We start from the raw sequence: 9262 nt of genomic DNA, 5'->3' as shown, positions 1-9262 counted from the left end.
ACGAGCATTAAAAGCACTTAAAATGGGTTAAAAACTAGCCGTTGCGAAAAAATCCCGTCACAGGGGTCGACTCATGGGTCGACTCATGCCTGGGGGTCGACTCATGGGTCGACCTCTGTGGAAGAACATCAGAGAATCACCAGAAAATAAGGTTCTGTGATTTTTGGCCTAAAAACTGCAGGGGTCGACTCATGGGTCGACTCATGCCTTGGGGGTCGACCCCATGGGGTCGACTCACAGGGTGTGCCAACAAAAAATCTGCGTGCCAATCAGCTCATTATGCCATGAGTTGACTCACAGGTCGACTCATGATTTTCAAACATGCATAACTTTCAAAATATAAATTCAAAATCAATAAAATTTTCACCATTGGATCACAAATCTTTTGTTCTATCATTTGATACTATCAAATCAGAGTTTTGGTAAAATTACATTTTTGCCCCTGAAGAGCAATAAGTCTTTTTCAAGTGAAAATCATTGGTACCCCTTCAACTGCTTTGTAATCATCAAAATCAATCTAAAGAGCAACACCAACTTCTCTTCCCTTTTTAAAACAGTGCAGGACCGCATCTTTACCACGTCTTCACCGTGTGAGAGGATAAAGCTAGGTGGTTGCTCACTTGAATTCAAATCGAATTTGAATTCAAATACCAACCAACCTATCCTTATCCACTCTAGGTGAGAGAAGAGAGGGGTGTGGGCTCTTTGTGCATGGAGAGTCTACACAAGAAATATTTTCTCGTGTAGAGCAAGGGATGCACAAATAGATAAGGTGGCGCATGAGATTAGTTGCCCATTCAAATTCAAACATCATTTGAATTTAAATGGCCAACCAACCAACTTTATCCACTCAAAATGGCACACATAGAAGGGGCATGGGAAGGCTTCTGCATGAGAAAAAATTCATGAGAACTTGTTTCTCATGAATTCAAATAGGCGCAGGTGAGGTGAGGTAGCGCAGGGAGATAAGTCAAGGTGGTTTCAAATCTAATTGAACCAACCTTATTAAAATAGGTTAGGCACAATTAGACTATGTTAAACCCAACACAATTAGAATTAATTAGGCTCAATAAAATCTGATCAAATCAAGAATTAATTAAGCCCAACCCCTGATCAAATCAGAGACCAAAACACCTCGGCGATTAGGTCAACTCTTAACCTAATCGGGTCAAACCCAAATAATCCAATTCAATTTGACTTGATCCAAAAATAATTACTCAATCAAATTGAGTTAATTAATGATCAAATCATTAATTAAACCTCTCATAAATACTGAGTCCAAATTCGATGGGCAATCGGGCATCAAAGTCCATCGATATGAAACCCTGATCGAAGAGTCCCAAACCAGTGGGACTCTTGACCCCGGTACCCAAAATGTGTGGAACTCATGATCAGAGAATCCTGATTCTCAATCAGAGAGTCCAAGATACGTAGGACTCAGAGTGTCCAAGTATTAGGACTCTTGGTCAAAGAGTCTCAGTCTAGTGGGACTCTTCACCAGCCATCAGATCAGATAGGAACCTCTAATATGTGTGACCCCACAGGTTCGAACCTAAGCCGATAGCACAGGAACCAATTCCTGTACTAATCGAAGTGATCATCTAGCAATGGTACCCAACATCTGGATAGGTCGAATAGTCACAATCACAATATTCAGAACCTACGCGAATATGGTTACTGTATAATTCATCCCTTTTGACCCCTGTGTATAGGACGACTCAGGGTTAACTGTCAACCCTGATCAGATCATCTGAATCATGCTCAACTCAAACAGTCCTGTGACTCTTCATTAGGACTACCCTGGCCGAGGTTTTGCTAAATTGAAACATGACTGTACACAGCTCCTGAACTAGAGTGGTCAATCCCATCTTGACACACGCACCGACAAGTCAAGTACTTGACTACAGCCAGCAGCCTTCCATCACTGAATTAGAAATTCAGGTAGTCCAGTGCCTAAATACAGTGAGTTGCTTGCAAGTCACTATGGTAGTCTCAGGTTGGTGGGACAGCTATACCCATATCCCATCGGAGCAAATCTTGACAGCAGAAAAAGCTCCGGAATCGATCACGCTCAGTGCAGATGTACCCTTATATTTCACCTATATGCCATACCAGTGTCTCCACACTCCTTGGTTAAGAGGACAACCAACCCAATGGCAGACAACGACCTATGCTTGATAAACATTGTTGTCCTTGGTAACAATGTATCATTTGATCACGAACAGATTTAAGGACTAAACGATAAATCCTTCTTTGTCGAGTCTAAATAGTCCTAAGGACTTCACCACAACACAGGAGTTCATTAGAAGATGAAACAATTTGTGATGAAAAATATCAAAATAACTTTTATTAACTTATAATTCATATACTAATATAAGAAAGAGCATAACCGTCAACAGGCTGATGATTGGCTTTGGGACACTATTCCCAACAATCTCCCACTTGGTCTAAAGCCAATCGGTACAGTATCTAATACCCATCTTCGACTTGAAGTCATCGAACTCCTTCACTGCAATGGCTTTAGTGAATGGGTCGGCCAGGTTCTGCTTCCTGTCGATCTTCTAAAAGTCGATGTCACCTTTATCCATAATTTTTCAGATAAGATGGTAGCGGTGCAGAATATGTTTTGTCTGCTGGTGTGCCTTCGGTTCCTTCTCCTGAGCAATGGCTCCAGAACTGTCACAATAGAGCAGAACTGGACCAACAAGGGGGGATGCTACTCTGAGCTCGGTGATGAATTTTCTCAGCCACACCACTTCTTTGGCAGCATCTGATGCAGCGACATCTCTGCCTCGCAAACTGAATCTGCCACAGTGTGCTGCTTGGAACTCTTCCAGCAGACAGCCCCACCATTAAGGGTAAAAATAAATCCCGACACACTTTTGCTGTCATCATGATCAGATTGGAAATTGAAGTTTGTAAACCCCATAAGTCTCAAGTCTGATTCACCATAAACAAGCCATTGATCCTTAGTATTTCTTAAATACTTCAGGATGGTTTTAACAACCTTCCAGTGATTCTTCCCTAGTTCAGATTGGTATCTACTCACTACCCCTAGTGAGTATGCCACATCTGATCGTGTACATGTCATGGCGCACATGATAAATTCCACTGTCGAAGCATATAGAATTCTACCCATACACTCTCTCTCTTGAGGTATTGTCGGACAATCCCTCTTTAAGAGAGAAATTTCATGGCCTATCGATAGATAGCCTTTCTTGAAATTCTCCATGCTGAACCTCTTCAGCATAGTATCAATGTACGTGGACTAGGATAAGCCAAGCAACCTTTTAGATCTATCCCTATAGATCCTTATCCCTAGGATGTAGGAAGCTTCTCCCAGATCCTTCATGGAGAACTATGACGACAGCCAAATCTTTATTCCTTGTAATGCAGGGACATCATTCTCGATTAAGAGAATATCATCCACATACAATACAAGAAATACCACTACTGGACCATTAGCCCACTTATAAATGTAGGGCTCTTCTCCATTCTTAACGAAGCCATACGACTTGATCATCCTATCAAAATGTATGTTCCAACTCTGGGATGCCTGCTTAAGTCCATAAATAGATCTCTATAGTCTGCACACCTTAGACTCATCTATAGATGTGAACCCTTCAGGTTGTATCATATACACCTCTTCGTCCAGCTCTTCGTTTAGGAAAGCTGTCTTCACATCCATCTGCCAGATTTTATAGTCCAGATGGGCAGCTATCGCAAGCATAATCTGAATGGATTTGAGCATTACCACAGGAGAAAATATCTCGTCATAGTCTATACTATAATGTTGACGATATCCCTTGGCAACCAGACGGGCTTTATAAGTCTCCACCTTTCCGTCTGCGCCCCTCTTCCTCTTGAAGACCCACTTACACCCTATGGGTTTTACTCCTTCGGGTGGGTCAACCAATGTCCACACATCGTTGACCTTCATAGACTCTATTTCAGATTTCATGACCTCTAGCCATTTCTCAGAGTCAGATCTCTGCATTGCATCCATGTAGGTGATCGGATCCTCATCGTTTTCATCAAGTTCAACGGGATCGCTGTCTCGGACCAAAAGATCATAGTATCTGTCTGATTGATGTGGTACTCTACCAGACCGCCTTAAGGGTGCAAGAACAATGGGCTCCAGATCTGATCTAACCAAATCCGGTTCAGGTTCAACAACTTGTGTCGATTTTTCCATCTGCCGAACTTCCTCAAGTTTGACCTTAGAAGTAATAGTCCCTTCACCAAGGAACTCTTTTTCCAAAAAGATTGCCTTAAGGCTGACAAACACCTTTTGCTTATCAGTTAGGTAGAAATAATATCCTTGGGTCTCTTTTGGGTACCCTATGAAATAACAGTTGTCAGACCTAGGTCCAAGCTTGTCCGTAATTAAATGTGTAACATAAGCCGGACACCCCCAAATCCTAAGGTGCGAGAGTACTGGCTTACGTTCTATCCATATCTTATATGGCGTTTTGGTTACAGACTTACTCGGAATCCTATTTAGAAGATAACAAGCCGATTCGAGTGCATATCCCCAGAGAAAGATAGGTAGACAAGCAAACCCCATCATGGATCGCACCATGTCCAACAAGGTTCGATTCCTCCTTTTAGACACACCATTATGCTGTGGTGTTCCAGGAGGAGTATACTGAGAGAGAATCCCATTCTCTCCAAGATATTGTTGGGAAATGTGTCCCAAAAAGTCAATCGTCAAGTGTTAACGGTTGAGCAACCAAGTATTGTAATTGATTTGTTAATAAATAAAATATATTTGGCATCTTCATCATAAGCTTTCATCTTCTAATGAACTCCATTGTTATGATGAAGTCCTTAGGACTATTTAAGTTCGATAAAGAGAGGATTTATCGATTAGTCCTTAAAACTGCTCACGACCAAATGATAGGCTGTTAATAAGGACGACAGCTTCTATCAAGCATAGGTCGCTGTAGGCCATATGGGTTGGTTGTCCTCTTAACCAAGGAGTGTGGAGACACTGGTATGGCATATAGGTGAGATGTAAGGGTACATCATCATTGAACGTGACCAACTCTAAAGCATTCTGCTGTCGAGAATGTCTCTGATGGGATATAGGTATAAGTGTCCCTTAGACTTGAGATCGCCTCAGTGACTTGCAAGCAACTCACTGTGCTTTGGTACTGGACTAACTGAATTTCTAATTCAGGGATGGAAAGCTTTTGGGCACAGTCAAGTACTTGCAAAGTCAGAGTGTGATCGAGATGGGATTGACCACTCCAAGAGTTGGAGAAGAATGAGTCGCTGTATTTCAATTTAGCAAAACCTTGGCCTGGGTAATCCATCAGATGGATTTGATATTTTGAAATACAATGTAGACAACCTGATCAGAGTTGACAGTTGAACTCTGGGGTGTCCTATGATCATTTTCGTCAAGGGGATGAATTATATGAAAACTATATCCGCATGGGTTCTAAGGATGTTGTCCTATACATTCGACCTATCCGATCGTCGGGTACCATTGCTAGATGGTCATTTCGATTGGTACAAGAATTTATTCTTGTGCTACCGGCTTAGGTTCGGACCTATGAGGTCACACACATTAGAGTTCATGATCCGATCGGATGGTTGATCAACGATTAAGAATCGTTCTAGGGTTAAATGATCAATACGATTGACATTTAACCCAGTGCAAGTATTACAGGAGGATCGATTAGCAATTTGATTGCTAATTGGCTTAATTTGATTAAACCAATGGGCTGAGATTAAGTCTAATTAAATATAATTTAATTAGATTTAGTTTGGGCTTGATTGGATCAAGTCCAATTGGTTTATTGGATAAGCCAAGTGCAAGAAAAAACTAGTCCTAGATCAACTAGGACTTGGATCAATCTAATTTCTAATTTGATTAGAAAATTAAATCAGATTTAAATCTAATTTAATCTGATTAAATTAGGTTCTTAATTGGGTTAAGACCTATTTTAATTAGGTTGATCTAATTTTGGTTTGGAAAATCAAATTAAAACAAGTCATAAGATAGAATCCTAGTAAGACTAGGATTCCACCTTGCGCCACATAAGCCTTCCCCATGCCCTCTCTCTTATTCAACGCCAATCTCCACTTATTTTGTGTGACAAAAGCCCTCTCCCAGGTCTCTCCCACATTCACAAAAGGTTTCCTCTCTTCTTTCTTACATGGAAGGTGGTTTGGATCAAATCAAAAAGGAATAAGTTTGGATTTCGAATTCTATGAGATAGAGTTTTAGAAATCCAAAACTCTTTCAATTTTGCACCGAATTTATCCAAATTTTTTTTGGAATTTTTGTATCTTTTAGGTTACACATTGTGCACCCTTTTATGATGATCCATGCATGAAAATATGGAGGAGGTGCTCAAGAGTTGGGCGCCCCTTAACTTGCCATGTTTGGATAAGCCTTGACTAGGTATTTGACCTAGACAAGGACTCTATCATATATCTCTGTATAAAATGAGTTTCTTTGTGAAATTTTAGGAGAAGATAGAGATTTGAGAGACCTTTGTGCATAAAAAATTAGAGAGAAAGACCTTTGGGTCATGGAGATATAAAAGATGCAAGTTAGGGTGTCTAGAGAGAAAAACGTGAAGAAGAAGAGGGTCTTCTTCTAGGATTTTTTGTTTTCATATCTTTCCTCCCTCCATATTGAGTTTTCTGAGAGTGTCTCAAATCTGAAACTCCTCCTTTTACTTTTCATCTTTGGAAGAGTCCAAATCAAGAAGAAGGAGGCACCTGATCAACCATCAAAGAAGGATCAGCGCAGTACTAGCATACTGTGCTGATTTTCTGAAGCAGGACTTCTGATCGAGATTCGTGGGCTCGTGTGGATGACTCCTAGAGGTCGGACGTGTGTGCGGCTTGCAACATCATCCTTAAGCCCGGATCAGCAAGGTTAGAGCATCTAACTTGCAAGGTAATAGATCTGATCTATTATTTAATACATACATTAGATGTGGTATAGAAACATGTTGATATGATCAACATGTAGTTCATGCTATATTTATATATTTTAATTTTTGATTTAATGCTATGTAATAATCATGTAATAGGATCTTAGATCTAGAGATTCTCTGGTTTTAAAAATTAAATTTTGATTTATTTTAGTTTTCCGCTGTATGATCTTGAAAAAGTTTCAAGATCTAACTCTGAAACCCTAGATCTGGTTCCTACAATTGGTATCAGAGCCTAGGTTCTTTATTACATGATTATTTATACATACTTAGATTATTTCTTAGATTAGATCTAATTTATAATCTGATTATTAAATCTAAAATTAAAATTTTAGATCAATCACAAACAGCAAGGTTGTCCTGCTGTAAGGTTTACCCCTTACAGTGCAAAGGTTATCCTAGTTTGTGTAGATCTATCTTTAATCATAAATTTGTTAGATATGATCTAGATTAAATTTATGATTTACTAGATTTAAAAGATATTTAAATCTGAAATAAAATCTCTTTGTTAATAATTTTTGTGCAAAGAAATTGTTTAAAGTTGAAACTGTTTCAATTACATGAACCTGTTTAGATTAGATCTAAAGTAGTTTCATGTTTATTTCACTTGTATCTTGATTATGAATCAAACATGCAATATGGTTGGTAGAATCATATTGTAAAACTATTTTATAAATATAAAAATTATTTTTTTGAAAAGCCAAACCCAACCCTCAGCCCAAAACTTAATTAAGAATTAAGAAGTTGTTTGATTAGGTTCTAGGATTGTGAATTGAAGAACCTAAGACACAAATCATAACACATTGGGTTAATGGGTTAGTGGAAATTAGGTCCATTAATTGGGTTAGACCTATGGTTAGATTAAAGATGGACTTAATTAGAGAATTGACTAAATCTAATCAATTGTTGTCTTAGATTAGGTCAAGGATTCTCTAGATCAATTACAATAGTTGTAGTTGGTCAAGTCCATGTCTTTAACGAGAACCAAATGGACTTGATTCTTGGCTAAGCGGTCTAGCATGAACTGTTAGGTTGATCTAATCAAAACTAATTAAACCAGTTGGTGTCTAAGGTAAACCAGACCGATGGTTTTTAATTGGGAGCCCGCTTACCTGGCCATTTTTGATGGTGTCTAAGGCAAGCTTTGACAGACCCTCCCACTGATCGAACTTACCTGGCCTCTTGGTGAAATTATGTTTTGATCAGATCACTTGACTATTCGAGCTGACCCATGTCAGCTAGGTAAATCAGTGTGACTGATTTAGGTGCTCCTAGACCAGCCCTTTTAATGGTCTCCCTTAAGCTGACTTGGTGAAGCCAGTGGGAGGATCATGATAAGCTGGTTCATCTGACCTCATCCTTTAAATTATTTAAATCCTCTAAAATTATTAGGTCCTTAAAATGATAAAGTTATGGAGATAACTGAGTCATAGCCTCCCATTAAGGTGTTTGATAATGAGTCCATTAACTCAATAATCATTGCAGACCCAAAGGCCTGGTGCTTGTTGACTAATGGAATTATCACTCATCATATGACGACTTGGAAGTGTCTCTCTAATGGTGGTTAGGTGAGCCAACCAAAGTTGGGCTTAATTATTCATTGGTTAGATACACCAAGTATGATCATGTTAATGGTTGGACCTAACCGGATCCTTACAGTGGAGGCCAAAGCCTACTGATTAGGTTTCTGGGGCAAAATTAAAATTACTAGAAATTGTTTAGAGAAACAATTGGTTATGAACCTACCCTTAGATGTACATGGGTTGACCAACCAAAGTTGGGCTTGTGTGCAGTCTAAGTGGATTCTAGTACCCGCTAAGGAATTAAGGTAATTCCTCGAGTTGGAGGTAGAGGCTACCAATTCGAATAAAATAGTGGGAGAAACTTTTTGATTAAAGTCCAAATCTTTAGGTTTAATGAATCAATTACTAATTAAGTTATGGTTCTCCTTTGTGCAAATATGGCCACTTCCCTATCGCTCCGATCATTGTTGGACAATGATAAGTTGGTGGGATCGAACTTCGGTAGCTGGTACCGAAAGTTGAAGATAGTCCTGGAGCATGAACGGATCCTATATGTGATAATGGATCCTGCATCTGAGGAGCCAACTGTCAATGCACGTGGAACAGTCAGAGATACTTATCAGAAGTGGCTCAGTGATCGGACCACGGTGCACTGTATCATGCTGGCTATTATGAGCGACGAGTTTAGTCACAAATTTGAGACGGCTCAGCCAAAGAACATGCTTCAAGTGTTGGAGGATGCCTTTGGCACATCCGATGATGTAGAGAGGCATAAGACTAGTT

Source organism: Elaeis guineensis, chromosome 3 (genome assembly GCF_000442705.2).
Source record: "Elaeis guineensis isolate ETL-2024a chromosome 3, EG11, whole genome shotgun sequence".
NCBI lineage: Eukaryota > Viridiplantae > Streptophyta > Magnoliopsida > Arecales > Arecaceae > Elaeis > Elaeis guineensis.
This window is presented reverse-complemented; position numbering follows the sequence as displayed.